Below are 16,391 nucleotides of genomic sequence, written 5' to 3'. Positions count from 1 at the left end.
CTTTCAGCAGTTTTATTTGTTGCAACCTGATTTAATTATTTAAACAGTTTTGGAGTTTTTCAGCAAGTAGACTTCTGCCAGAGACTTGACCTTAAATCTTTCGAGGGACTTATCAACAGTTCGCAATAAATTTTAAGAGGATTCTGTCAATAATCTATGCCATGCCAATGAATCTGCCAAGTTCTCTTAACACTAGTTCATCCAGAAGTTTTTCTAAAAATTGATAAGAAACAGCTCCACATATATCCAGGAATTCCTGATATTATTCTAGAGATTCGTTTATGAAGAATGCCTTTACTAATATTTACTTCAGTACAATTCAATACATCTAAAAAAATTCTTTTGGATTTCGATCATAATTTAAAAGAGTTTAGTCAGACACAATTTCAAGTTTTTTTTAGACACTCCGTAAAAATTCTTCCAAAAAGCTTCACAAAGAATGCTACACACTAGAAGTTCAACTGAAGAAGCATTCAATAATTCCAGGTTCTTTTCATAAAATTCTATGAAATATATCTAAATGAATCATGATTAAAATCATAAAAAAATAACCTAATATAGTCCGTGAGGTTGTTCTAGAAAGTTAGAAAAATAATACCAAGTTGTTTTGTCACATTGCTAAATATAACCGCATAACAGTCACATGGATCTCATTATGCAGTAGTAATGAAATTTATATCAGAATAATTTTCTGTCTATTCTGTTACCCGTGTTTTGCGTGTTTCGAACAATATTTCAGACGGTTGAAAAAAATTCTTCAAGACAGATCCACAACTTCAAAATACTATCATTATATGGTCGTTTTATGTAGAGGCGACTGTATAACATTTGAATTTTACCACCTGTGGGAGCTTATGAATGCTGACGGCACTTCTGTCAGCATTCATAAGCTCCTACAGGTGGTAAAATTCAAATGTTATACAGTCGCCTCTCCACATCTCGATATCGAAGGGAGCATCGAGATACGGAGAGATCGAGACAAAGAACACATTTTTAATGAACACTAAATTGAAAATCACTACGTTGCCAGGAAAATAATGAATAAGCAGACGTCATCTCGCATTCTGAAATTGTTTTGACACCCTGAAATCTAGTCTAGTCACCTTTGATTATGGTCATATCGACACACACTGGGGCAGATCGCTGTTTTCGACGGCCAAAACCTCTAGTACTCTGGATATGCACCCTAGAGGTTTGGTGTCTTCGAGAACGTGTTTTGGAATAACTTGTACTATGTCAGATTTGATATAGATAAGTGAAAACTGATCTAGATCAGTTTTATCTTTTAATAGGAGCGTCCTTGCAAAATACTTTTTTTCTGCAAAGTTGTTCATTGAGGTATTTTTGACATTTCTTCGGAAGACACTTATACTCTATCACTGACGTGGATTACGATATATGACAATTTAGTAAAAACAGTCAAAAAATCGATTTTGAGCATTTTTTCATACAAAAATTTCATACAAAAAATGTTAAAAAATATTTTGTCATCAAGTATGAGAAGCTTAACTATGACAAAGTTAATATACATCATTTACTAGCAAAATTTTCAGATTTATTTATATTTTTGGTAAAAACAGTCTAAAAATAGTGTTTTACTAAATCCAGGATAACTCATGAAGCGGCAGATGACGGCAGCTAATTTTTTGTATACGACTAGCCAAGAACATAAGTTTCATTGTCGCGAAGAAAGACGCGGGGCTTTTTTGTTGTGGTGGATGGAAAATTTGATGAAAATATGTTAAAAATGCTTATATTTGAGAAAATTTGCATGAATTTATATTTTTAAAATGTGATTCTGAAACATATTGCGTGTTGACGAAGTATTTTGAAGAAGTCATCTCTAAACTGGTGTTCCAATAAACTTTTAAACGGAATTCAAGACAATTTGTTCCATATGTATATCTACCTCTCTATCTATCCTTTGATTTTTATTAAAGTAATAGTATTGTGTTTGATAAAAGCCATATTATACGATACCAGTTTGGTGGAGACTTTTTCAAAACACTTCGTCAACATGGAATATGTTTTGGAAATACATTTAAAAAAATATAAATTCATGAAAAGCTTTTCAAATTTAATCATTTTTTAACATATTTTCATCAAATTTTCAAACCACCGCAGCAAAAAAGCCCCACGTGGCGACATACGGAGAGAAAATTTGGAACAAACAATCAACAGGTGCACATCGAGATATGGAGATATCGAGATAAGGAGGATATTGAGATATGAAGAGAGAAAATGTATGCAGGCTGAAGGGACCGAAGAAATCATCGACATAGGGAGAGATATCGAGATATAGAACATCGAAATGTGGAGAGTCGACTGTAGCATAAAACATGCTCGTTTGCTTCGATTTAGTATGAATTCATCTCTGTAAATCATTTTTCTTGATTGTTGATTCTAAATACCAAATATTAGCACTTCTAACTAGTGATCCATAATATGGACCAGGAAATGATTGTTTACCACGGTTATGGATCACTTCCAGAGAATGTAGATTTCTGCCATTTTAAGCATTGGATTCGACATTTTCAGACAATAGCGCTAAGGATAAAACTAATAAACCATCAAGGTTTGTAAATTTCATTTATTAGCAGACAAAAATGGGTGGAAAATTTGGTGTCAAGCGAAAACAGCTCATGTCTCAGTTACTACAATGCAATATCACAAAAAGGGCATTTTACCCTTGTTTCTAGCTCTATCACTCTTGAAAATTTTTGCAGTGATATGTGACACATTGTTAACTTTCACCAAATCATGCAATACAAATGCATTGAGTTGAAAATTTCTTGATTTTGCGCACTGATCCATAATATGTCACAATTTGATTCATAATATGAAAATTGATCCACAATATGATTTTCAGAAACTGATACAATTTTTAATTTTTATGCAATCCCATGTAAATATTACACTCAAAACAGTTTACTAACCAAAGTTACAATTTGAAACGATTCAATTAGTACCTTTAAATTACAATTTTACGTTTTCCATGTCGTTTTATTGAATTGTATAGGTTGGACTCCACACTATTTGATCCATAACTGTGGGGTCATGGTACATTAATATTACAAAGCCATATTAATGGGCTCTAATTTAAACTTCATAGAATTAATGAATAACTACATTAATAAACAATAACTTCTGATTTTCTTGAAGAAATGATTTCAAGTTTACAGGAAAGATGCTTGGATATTACATGTTTTGAATGCTTAATGTAAAGCGGATAATGACTTGGCGGGTTTTCAAATTGATAATGATGCATCGTTGGGAAATTTTTGAAGCATGTGAATATCCATTTCAAAGTAGCTCAAAACCTTCAAATCACGATTACTTTCGATTCTCTCTTTTGAATATTTTCAAACTCAAGGAGAAGATGCCTTAATACTATATCTTTCGAATGGTAGGGCCAAATTATTGGACTTTTTTTTGCAGTAATAACGGTTTTTAGCACACAGTGTGGATATTTCCAAATGGTAAATCCTCGAGATATTCCTTTAGAAATCGCTTTTGATAATTCTGTTGAGTTTTGATTCGAATCCCGGACAGTTTCAAATTCCGGACACTCTATTTTGTATGGGAAACATTTTACTCGACATTTTCTAAAATTTTGCCGTTTAAAACTTTACAATTTTAAAATTGATTTCAATAAACATATAGCAATTCATAGAAATTTACAATGCTCAACTAGTTTTAACGTCTGCGGTCTTTCCTACGGCTTTGTGACTAATCATTTGACTATTCTTATGGGTTTTCAAGGAGTGTCCGGGATTTGAATAAAAGTGTCCGGAATATGGAGAAGAGGAGTGGTTGTGTCCGGAATAAAATCATGAAGAGGCCGCACATTTCTATTTATTAAAGTGAATTCAAAATGTGGAATCCGAATCTTATGACCCACAATTCAAAATTTAAGTGTTTACAAGGCCTGATTACGCAAAGGTTTTTTACAGAACGGTTCAATTTATATGAGTTTCGCAGTTGTATTTCACCAGTATTTGGATTTTGATCAGAATAAGCCGATCGAACTATATTCGGAAATGTAACAGTTCGCGAGCCATAACAGTTCGTGGCACATCGCAATCGGAGAGCCCTATGAATATCCCAGGTAACCAGAAGTCGCATAAAAGTTCACGTAATAACTCGCTAATTCATACAAATTACAACAAACCCGCAAAATACGGTGGATAAAATCATCAGATTGATGAGTTTCCTCGCATAAAACGCTTTTTTTCTGAGTTCATTTATACATTTTGTTTCGTCATGTACATTCGTACAAGGATAATCGAATCAATCCGTAGCAGCAGTCAAATCAGCATTAGTTATCATAAGTTAAGTGGCATAAGATCATAGGTTAGTTCATCATTCATTCATCATAATTCATCACATAATATATGCACGTATATCGTCTCCACTTTTGTACGTAGAAGGCCTTTCTCGAAATCTTATAAGTGTAATTTTGCACATACAAAGCCTCCAGGTGATTTCGTTATACGTAAATTTTGGTTGTCCGGGGTAAATATTCACTCTCTCGTTTGATTTGTATTGCATAAGATTGGTTATAACTTTCATATTTTCTGGTAATACAGCCTTTCACAACCTTATTATAATCTATTGAATCTAACCCCTTTGGTTGCAAACATAGCAAATAAAATGGAAAATATTTGCCTTTTTTTCTTGATCAGAATGAGAATGGGTCAGCGAATGTTACAAGTGTTGACACACAATGATCGGCGCAATACGGTGGGTGGTGTGTGACTGTCTTGTTTTCGTTAATAGCTCGTTATCTACCACAAATGATAAATGTCATGCGTCTTGCATGACTGCAGGCGGATAAATGGGATAAAATTATGGCTCGTGTGTGAATTATCGTTAAATTTTTCAAAGCCAAGTACTTCATCTAACGCTTTGTCAGGTTTTACTATCATTTATCTATAAACATCAAAGCGGTTCAAAATTTGAAAAGTTTGAAAAACAAAGCCCCCATTACTTTTTCACAAAGCTTACGATAAAAATAATGTTCTGTGAAATTTTCAGTATTGTAATGTACAGACTTATCATTCCATAACAAAAACTCATTCTTCAAACTATCAGGATTCTTTTCATTTCTTGCATCTTTAAAAAAAAGTTGTAAGAATTTATCTCGGAATAACTCTAGAAATTTGCCAAGAACTTTTTTTTTTAAATCAATCATCTCTCTATCCGAAGACACATCCACAAACTTATCAATAAATGTTTGTAAGAATTATCCCAGATATATATTTTTTTTTTTTTTTTTGAATAAAAGTAGATCCCTTAAAAATATGAATCCATTTGAAGCTACTGGAAGAAATTCTTCCAAGAATTTTCTCATAAGTGACAGCACATTTTTTGCAGGAATTCCTATTTAAATTTCATTGAAGAACCCTTCAGCATCATCCAAAAATTTTCTAAACCTACATCGTCACATTTAGAACGGTCCACGCAGTGAAACATTAACGATCGTTACCCCCGGTACGTATCTTTGAACTCTTTAATTTTGGTTGGTGTTGGTTGCCGCGTTGCTCACTCGATTCCGCCGTGTGTGACAAATCTCACTCGGCGACGCTGCAGCAGTTAGTAACACTTTATAAGTAGGTAGAACTACAGTACCGTGCAAAAGTATGTGAAAAACCCTCTAATGTGGATGAAGCTGACCTCCCTGAGGTAACTCAGGTATGTCAGATGTAAAAATATTGTATAATATTGGTCCCAAAATGCTGCCTTGAGGAACACCAGCTCTTACAGGAAGACTTTCAGACTAGGAGTTCTGATAATTAATTAGAAGTGTACGATTTGACAGATAACTGTGGATTATTCATATATTGTAATATTACAATCAAGCCTTCATGCCAAACACTGTTTAATGCTTTTTTTTTTGAAGACCAAGACCTGTAGAATAGTCTTCAGATATTTTAGAACAAAATCAAATTTATTGCTAGTAAAAGTTGGTAAGTGCTCGAATGTACATGTCGGAATACGAACTGTTCATTGGCAAAAATTGAATTTTCGTTGATGTGGACCATCATTCTGTTCAAAATGACCTTTTCAAAAAGTTTACTGATGGAGGAAAGCAAACTGATTGGACGATAGCTAGAAGCTTCTTAATTAAGAAAATCCTTTTTTTAATCTTTCTGTACATCCTGCCATATAATTTTCATAGCAGGATCGCGAGTGTGTTGAAATTGCCTTCTCCTCACGTATTTAAGGCACATCCAGAGTTTCAGATCATCGTCTATAATCACGAATTCGAAATTTTACTTCACATTTTGGTGTTGCAATGCACCTGGCTTCAACAATGAAGTTTGTTAAAGTTTCGAGAGCATTGTCAATATCAAGTTTTGTTTGCAAAGAAATGTTTAGGGACATCAAGATTACTAGCATTGAAATGTATATTTTTTTTAAGCCTACGAGTTAAAACACTTATGGTGGTAAGCTCCATCGAAGTTAATACGCGATCGGCGTATTAACTTCGATGGAGCTTACCACCATTAGTGAAAAATATTTACAGTACTCATATCTTGCTCGGCACTGTACGTTTCTGTGCCGAGAAACGACGACGACGGTGGAAAATATTCGGCAAAACACAGACGAAGAATGCGAACGAAGCATGCTTACCTACTGGCAAACAACGTCGCAGCCGCAGCGCCGAAAAATCGCAAACGGTATGGTATTTTTCCTTTCCGTCAACAAGAGTAAAGAACGACATTCCGACCACGCACGGGGGGAAAAGGTGGGTGTGACAGTTTTCCGTCGTGGGTGGTTGAATACGCTACGATGCGTTGGGCAAGCGTGGAGTGTAAACACAAAAGTAGGGTAGGTAAATTAAGAGATTTTCTTGATAGGCGATTAAAATTGAAATATCTGACAATGTATGGGAAAATAAAATAAAATGAAAAGAGATTTTTTAATGATTAAAACACAAAATACAGTGACTAAATACCGACACTTTAGCAGTGCCAAATAAGAATTATAATTACCTAATCACTGTATATGCACCTTTGCCCATTTTTTGCCACATTTGTGATCATAAAAATAAGCAAAACGGCCGCTATCTTCTTCATGGCATTACATTCTCACTGGGACAAAGCCTGCTTCTCAGCTGAGCACTTCCACAGTTTGATTGAGAGTTTTCTTTGCCAAGTTTGCCATTTTTACATTCGTAAATCGTATGACAGGTAAGGTGATACTTTATGCTCAGAGAATTTGAGGAAATTTCCATTACGAAAAGATCCTGGACCGACCGCGAACCCAGACACCTTCAGCATGGTTTTGCTTCACAGCCGCGGACTCTAACAAATCTGCTAAGGAATGCCACCAAAACGGCCACTATGAAAAACACAGATAGCACCACCGTAATCTTGTATGTTTGACATAACATCGGTGCTGTCAAAATGTTAAATAACATATACGGTAGCGCCCATTTCTTATGCGGTGAGTACTGAAAGAGTTATCTTCAATGATCCATACGGAAATCAACTATCCATCGTATTAAGCTTTGATCAGTGAGAACCTGCAATTTTCCCAGTATTGAATACAATAAGATTTTGAATACAATACAATACAATAAGATTTTGAAAAATATTGATCGTCTTTTTGGAAATAATGCAAAGAAATTGCCTCTTGCCGTCTTGCCGTATTCTTAATTCGTCGTATCGTTCTCATTTCTGTCGCAATCAGTTTTCAGATTCGTCTCACTATTTACGGCTTGCTATGGTATAGTGAGTGGTCAAAATACAACATATCAACGCTATTATAAAATGTTTTACTAGAATATTTAGATATACCGGCATCTCCCTCCATTCCTTCAGCATGATGAAATATATTAATTTCCTTTAAAATTCATTGTTCGCCATCAAAATTCAGCTCAAATATATAAACACAACTCCTTTTGACCGAACAATTATAACATTTGCTCACTATGCAGCAAAACCAACACAATCAAAGGAAAAAATTTTCATCGCAGTAACCAACGGCATGTCAGTGCAATTGACTGTTTAACGATAAACTTGCGACGATCGACGCGCCACCATATTTCATATAACGGAGGAAATAAGAACTAACTTGGAGATGATGATTTGGACGTCACTCCGTTCCATGAGCTAAATGACGTTTGAACCATTTTTAATCTGAACGATGTGCAAATTAGCGGGGTACAGATTAAAAAGTGTTCAGATTAAATGTGGTCAAACCAACGGGGGTACCCGGTACAAGTTATTATCACTTACCCCATTCACCCACTTGCCCTGCGATACCTTACCAAAGAGTAGGGTGTTCCATATAAGTTTCCATATAAGGAGTTTATCGAATAGTAGTCGCAAACATTCAAAACGGTATATCTCAGAACGTAGTCCATCTTTTTAAAAGTTTTTTTCACGCTAATCTTCATCATGTCATCAAGTATTGAAGCAACTAAAAAAATATTGAATAACATGCAGTCTCAATATAAATACAACAAGGTTTATAAAGCATAGAAATTAAAATCTTGCACAAAATTACATTTTTGAAGTGTCTTCTAAAGATTTGATCATTTGTATTGAACAAAATGAATATCAAACAAAATAGGATGAGGGGACGGCCCTGATGTAGTGGTTAGAACACACGCCTCTCACGCCGAGGACCTGGGATCGAATCCCATCCCCGAGATAGTCACTAAAAATTTCAATGACGACTTCCTTCGGAAGGGAAGTAAAGCCGTTGGTCCCGAGATGAACTAGTCCAGGGCTAAAAATCTCGTTAATAAAGATAGAAAAAAAAGGATGGAAAGCTTATTCTATCGGAAAATATGTTTACTTCACTTTTGTATAATCAACTTTTGAAGCTCTGTCATATACAGCGGTAATTATATAGGATACCATTTTTTGCTTACGTAACTTCATAAATATGCAAAGAAAGTTTTCCAATCAAAAAACAATGTTTTATTCGTTCCAATCGTTAGATATTACCGTTAACGTGTAGAAACAAAAAATAAAAAAAACAAGGTCCCTAAAAATCGCCTTTTTTCGATGTTTGTCTTTGCTCTCAAATGCTTGTTAATGTATTTTTCAAAATAATTTTTATACTATGTCATGAGAGTTGTTGCACAGAATATATTAGCATAAACAAAAACCTTTTTTTTTTTCTTAAAATTTGACACATTTATTAACACATCAATTTTTTCAGAGGTATGCAAGATTTTTATCGTCATCTGTTAGTAATTTGCAAAATTATCATACTAAATCATAATTTTTAAATACATTGTAAAGTATTTCTGATCCAAAAAATGTTTGTGGGTTCAACCCAATATTTTTGACACTGTTTTGAATGTTTGCGACTACGTTTCGATACACTCCTTAATTTTCAATTTCGAAGCGCATACCCTATCGGAATTGATCGCGGTTATTACCCTAGTCTCCACATAACCCTTATTAAACGGAAGTCGATCGATAACTTCTCTACTTCAAGAGATACAGAGTTGCGATGTTCAACAGAAACACGCGTTTTAAGATATCTTACAACTTTTAAAAAGACATTCAAATTGTTAAAAAGTAGTTCCGAAGCTACAGTGCTGTTTTTTTTTTTGTTCTCAGGAATAGCAGCGCACGTTGATTTTCATACAAAATGCTCAACTTTCGCATGGTCTAATTTCGTTCCCTATCAATCAATCGAGCTAAACAAAAATTCACACATTCACAACAGATCTACAAACTAAGTTAAATTGTTCAAAATAATAACACTTTTAAAAATTTGAATTTCCGCTTGACGTTAAGTTCTTAAATTTTATGCTACTTACTTTTTGATCAACCTCCACCTAATCAAGAAACGTTCACCCAAACAAAAAATGTTTAAAATATTTGTGGAACAATTTTATTTTATTTTTTTTTTTTTTTTTTAAAATCTCATAGTATCTCACTTTTCCACAGGAGCTCACAGAAACTCGCAGAATTTTGCAATTAAAAAAAATCAATTATATTTGTAGTTTTGCGGAAAAAATATACCTCGAATTCTGAAACGGAAAAAAAACTATAACATGCCAAAGTTGAGCATTTATCGCTGCTAATTTATCAAAACAGCAATGTACATTTATTCTTAAACAAGGACAAATTATCATTGATTTACAAATAACTGTCTCTTCAGTAAAAGTTTAAAAAATACCAGCGTTAGAAGTACATAAATGAAAGAAAAGCCTTTTTTATGAAAGAAGGTGAAATCTCGGTTAAAATGTTAAGCCTATGATCAAATGAAGGAAATATCTCTTATGAAAATATAAACAAATGTAACCTAAAAAAACTCTTATATCAGTATTAATACAAAGAGCTGAAAATGACTTTATGAAGGTAATATTACCATTTAAAATAAGAGCTAATATTTGCCAATAGGTTGATCTTAAGAATATTTGCACAAAATCTTCCACTGGCTATTATATTCTTAAATTAGATTATTTGGTCTGCAGTAAGACAAATAGGTTTTTTGGGAGCCTTGGCTTAAACTTAATGCACTCAGGAAAGTTAGTGCTGTCAAAAAGGTAAACAAAGCGGAAGATTTGATTTTGTGATGCACTCTAATGAACTAAATTCGTTCCCTTATGCATCTAATTGTGTTTTTACTGGAATGAAATATTATGATAAAGCCCGTGGTTGATCGGTTGTATTGACGCAGATAACGGTAAGTGATAAGTGCTTAAAAATGAAAGCGTTTTTCGTGTAGCTCAGCTGTTGTGTGCAGCATAGTTGTCCCACGAGAACGGGAAGTTCATACAAGCATGGGAAAAATATGCTTCACACGGTAGTAAGATAATTCTACGAGAGGAATGTTTGCCATTTTATTTACGTGTTCTGATTAACTCATCATTATTTACATGATTATCATTATCGACATAATGATATTGGTAATCATATAAACTGCATTCCAACAACAAGCATCAGATAGTTGAGTTTTAAGAAGACTTTAACATGACTTAGTGCAGTCTTAGGAGTTGTATCGATGTCCTTGTAAGACAAACAAGCTGAGGTTTTAATTATAGGCTTTAATAGACACTATACTGCTCCCTCAAAATACAATTTATTATCAACAAATTAAGCCGGCAAACAAGTTTTAACAGAAGCACTCATAGGTACCTAGAAAGCATTCTAAAGTGGTTTTCACTGAAAAGACCGTTTAGCTCTTTTCAATGCTTTATTAAATCTGTTAGGACTTAATTCAACTCTAATAAAACCTCATTAAATAACATCTAAGATCGAGGAGCCATGAAATTGTTACTTGGGACGTAAATATGGTGTTTCAGCAAAGTATCAATACAGCTACAAGGAAATAATCTATATAATTATAAATGGAATGATGACTACATGTCACGCAATGGCTTGAGAACGGACTATCGAATTTTGAAAAAAAAAAAAATTGGAAATGAAAAGCACAAGATATTGAACGGGAAAGTCGAAAAAACGGGAGTGAAAGGAACTGTCATTTTGTACGGGACGATTCATGGCATTTTTCTACAGCCTACTTGATGGCAAGACAAAGTTTTCCGGGACCACTAGTAGCTATACATAAAAATTATTTTCATCATATAAAATTAAAAAAAGTGAAACGTAAATTTTAAATGATACAAATCCTCGTTTTTGATTTTTACTTATTTTTACCATAGAATTTTAATTGAAAATTGGGACAAAGTTTTATGATGAATTTTTGTTTTACAAAAACGGTTTTTCTAATAACAATTTCTGTAGATTGTAAAAATGATGTTAATTTTGTTATTATTAAACGTATTAAAATAATAATCTTTTATTATTATGAACCAAGATAATCATGAGGTGATAGCCATTCTCAAGTTATTTTTTAAGTTTATAAACTAAATAATAAAATAGGCCATTTTAATTCATAATTCGCGATTCTCCTTCAAGAAAAATAAGTTAATAGATGGAAATATGGCCTATACTCTCAAAAACCTATTGTTTTTTTCATGAAGAATCACGAATAACTAATAAAAGAGGCTGTTTTATTATTTGATTTATAAATTGAGCATAAATTTGACTCAACTAGGGTTGTCATGTCTATTACGGCTTAACCAGCCGACGGTGTTTTGAAAAAACCTGAAGGTCGTAGACACAAAAGTCAATTTGGACAAATTGAGATGTAAGATTGTGAAAAATAATAGAATCGTTCTGGTGGGCTTCGATCCCACGGGAGTCGTGGGATCGAAGCCCACCAGAACGATTCTATTATTTTTCACAATCTTACATCTCAATTTGTCCAAATTGACTTTTGTGTCTACGACCTTCAGGTTTTTTCATAAATTTGAAATAATTCGAAATTGGCTACTTCTAGAAAGGAGATATATCATTACGGTTCAGAATAATATCAAAAATCCAATTTTGGCATCATTTCGACGAGAAAAAAAAAATCGAAAATCACTTTTGGTGGATTCTTCTATCATTATTCTATCATATTTTTTACTTTATATTTTTTTCAGTACTGAAATAACTGCGCTGAAGAACACTCAAATAAGACATTTTATTTATTTGCCCCTTCCTACATTTTGACAAAAGTAAAATTTCATATTTGTCACGGCCTTTGTAAGGGCTTTGAGACATTTCGAACCATTTCATAATTCAAATCAATGTAACTATTGATTGCAATTTGATTTTTGTGGCAATTATTTTTTTTTCGGGAAACTTTTTTCACGGGAACAAAAATTCTGAAAAGCCTCCATAAAAAAAATAAAAATTGTTACTTAGGTTCGTTTCCGACCCGAAGTTTCTGTTTAAGGCCGGTTTGCTACTGACAAGAAAAGGAATCGCCTATCTCGATGCGTGGAAAATTTCTCCCAAGAAATGGTCAAGAAAATCACTTTTTTGCAATTTCTCATCGTAATAGGCTGATTTTCATTACGCCAATCTGTCATGAAATGACCTACTTTCCTGTACTGAAATATGCAGTGTGGGCATAGTCATTACGCAACTGAAACCAGTGCTGTAATGATTCATTACGCAACGCTTTCTCATTACGCAACTGTTTTGAGTTGCGTAATGAATCATTACACTACAATTTTCCCGAAATAATAAAATGATGGTGAAGGCATTCCGATGTTATTTCTGATACTCTCAAGAGGTCTTCTACGAAATTGCAAAAAATGTTGTACGTAACTCGCTGCAGAACTCGATTTTTACAGCACTCGTCGTAATTATCCTACTCGGCAAGCCTCGTAGGATAAATTTACGACTTGTGCTGTAAAAATCATCATTCTGCAACTTGTTCCGTAAACTACTATTTCTGATCGCAGTACGCAGTTGAGAAGAAATGTCACTTCAAAGGGGGCTCTCTGTAGGAAATTTCTTGACCCTTTCAGTCAAGGAATTTCTTTTCTTTTCTTGAGCGAAACAGCATACTTAGCTTTAGCTTGCAAAAATCAGTGTGTTGCCCGATTTCAGTTTTGTGGGCTTAAAATAAAGCTACACATGTCGACGGGATCGGGTTGGGTTCGGGTTTGAAAATTTGAAATTTATAGGGTACGGATCGGGTTTGGGCTCGAAAAAAGTCGGGTTTAAGTATCAGGTTTTATAAGGGTTTTTCTTACGCAAATATTTCGGGTTTCGGGTCGGGTCCCGGTCCGCTTTTCAAATATTGTCTCGGGTGCAGTTCGTTTCGGGGTTGGAAGAAATAAAATAAATCTGGTACGTAACTAGTTAACTAAAATCCGTCAACACACTGGTTTTTGCGAGTTGTTGGAATTTTCGAGTCGGAAACTACCTTAAATCACAATTTGTATTTTTTTTGTAGGGAGTAAGAAAGGTTAACAAAACAGAGATACGCTAGCGTTCTCTATATGTATGACAACCTCAAGCATTTTAATAACACTAATCGAGATTGCATTCTGCTTCATCTTGGTTCCACGTTTCCACAAAGCTTTGCTCTTTAGACTAACTGGAGGCCATTGGAGATCTATGTATTGGATAGAGAACATGGATTCCAATTTACAAGAACATTCCATCCACTATAACGACACCTTGACACTATATGTTAATTATGTCACATGTCATCTCCAACAATTGCTGTTTGTTCAAAATTGAAGTAACAATCAAAACTCATCACCAACACACCAAGCATAGAGTTATTTTTCCAAACACCACCGTCACATAATCCCAGATCATAAGGATGAGGATGGCTTTACTAATGCAAACATGTTCACACACTTCCATCATCAATGTCATGTGCCACGAACAATGGTCCTCGACGGCATGAGTGTTATTCAATAGGTTGCTCGTGCGTGAGTGTTAGTGCCCAGGACCAATCTTTGATCCTGGTGAACCTTCAGCGAGGAAAATTCGATTTTTCCTCCATGTCAATGTCCATTTTCCAGCTGAAAATTGATCCAATCACTTCATAAACTATTCTTACCAGCAATCATCTGTCCATAAACTGTTAATCCTTTGCCAGGGCAATGCAAAACGGCCACGCACTGTGATGGAAAATCTATTTTTCCAACGGCACCGTCAATGGAGAAAAGACACTCAAAGAAAACGGAACGCGACAAAAATACGACTTTTCTGCGTCGTGATCTATCCCGTACAGAGAGCCGAGCGGAAAAGTTCCTTCGGAGGAACCTTCACTTGGCCGTGCGAGGATTTCACACACCAACAGAAAGGATATTCGCAGGACAACGCAGGAGGCCATGCGCGCGCAATTGTTCTCCCGTGGACAGGCGGGAAAATGGCAAAATCCTCGGTCGGTGAAGCTGTTTCGCGCGCCACAGTGCACAGTGGGAAAGAAATGGACCCAAAACGGCACCTAGTTCATAATAGCCATAACAGCCATATTATGGCTGATTGCGGTTGTCGAAAACCTTCATGTTTCATGGAAAAATGAGAGCCTTGTGACAGTTCGTATATTTTATCTGCCGTAGAATCTTCAGGATCGTGATTGAGATGAACATTTTTTATTATTATTGAAACGAAAATATAATGCATTCATGGTAATTCCATTTAGTGTGTTGAAGCTATCAATTTTCCTCACTAACCTTTTAAAATAGGGAAATTGTGGGTAAAATGAACAGGTTAGTGTTTTACGGTAATTATACTACAAATCTATGGAAAACATAACACCATCCTTAATCCTCAGACAAAGGAGTTATTTCGACAACTCTAGCGCGATCTTGAACTGTCAAAAGCTGTAGAAGTAAACAAAAACAAAGTACGCCTCTCCGTTTTCTCATATGATGTAAATTTTCGCTCGTGGAATTTAAGGTTTTTATGACTTAAATCATCAACAATCTGTTGAACTGCGTAGCAACATCATATCTTCAAAGTATTTATGATAAGTAGACGGAAATAGGAAACATTTTTATCTTCCAAATTCTTAGAACAAATGATTTGAATATGTTGATTCTTTGGGGGTAAAATGAACCACTCGATGTGAGGGTAATATGAACACCATGGCAGGACGAATACTACCGGATTTTAAATCTGATGCCAAGAGTTTTCCGGAGGAAATACAAAAAAGAGTAATGGACAGACATCCAAATGGTCGCGGCTAAACGTTCCATCCATTACGGAATATCTGTGAGATATGCATTAATCATGTACCAGATGCCGAGAATCATACCGCAACCGGTTCAATTTGAATGGTGTTCATTTTACCCCCACTACATGTTCATTTAACCCCCAGCATGTGTTCATTTTACTCCCCGTATATGTTCATATTACCCCCATTGTATGTTCATTTTACCCCCATGTATATGTTCATATTACCCCCGTTACATGTTCATTTTACCCACATGTTTGGAACATAGACTCTGTAGAAAGAAATTTTCAAATTTATAATAATGCTGATAAAATTCTATTTCCATCGCAATATTTCAACTTGTAACATTGCATGAACATCCTTTTTTCAATTCTGAGCAATTAAAAAAGAATCTGATAGCTTCATAAGCTAGAAAACATGAAAAATGCTTAGGGTGTTCATTTTACCCCCAGTTCCCTAATATGATTATGCAGGCTGTGAGCAATGGCATTATGCGTTTCTGAGAACATCACGCTTGGGAAGTTTCCGTTAACCTTTCTGGTGCATTGCATAAAAAATTATATGACTTTTCCTAACTAACGAACGAACATTTTCGTGCTTTCAGCGACCTCTAAGAGCGGTACTACAAAAAAGTAACATATTATGCATTACCAAACTACCGGCAGCTTATTTTTTTTACCACGAAAAATATTCAAACAGCGATAACTTTTTTGGTTTTCGATATTTTTGCACCATTTTTCCAAAAGCCCTAAAAAAAACTCTTCTTCTTTTAGAATCTGTGTCAATATTGATCATTGGTCATATAGTTTTGAATATATTTGGATGTTCCTTAGGGACCAACAATCCCCGTATAAAAAATCTTTGGCCGCCATTTTGTT

General features: G+C 34.6%; 1 protein-coding gene across 1 annotated transcript in view; it reads right to left on the bottom strand.

The window, feature by feature from the left end:
- LOC5575480 (F-box/LRR-repeat protein 16) overlaps positions 1 to 14,553 on the bottom strand; it is a 163,652-nt gene extending 149,099 nt beyond the window's left edge. The window contains exon 1 of the mRNA XM_021849086.1: positions 14,392 to 14,553. The gene's annotated coding sequence lies outside the window, so the exon portion shown is untranslated. The remainder of the gene's footprint in view (positions 1 to 14,391) is intronic.
- Positions 14,554 to 16,391: the final 1,838 nt, after the last annotated feature.

This window comes from Aedes aegypti, chromosome 3, assembly GCF_002204515.2.
Source record: "Aedes aegypti strain LVP_AGWG chromosome 3, AaegL5.0 Primary Assembly, whole genome shotgun sequence".
Lineage (NCBI taxonomy): Eukaryota > Metazoa > Arthropoda > Insecta > Diptera > Culicidae > Aedes > Aedes aegypti.
The sequence above is the reverse complement of the archived record's forward strand: the minus strand, read 5'-3'. Positions and strand labels throughout refer to the sequence as shown.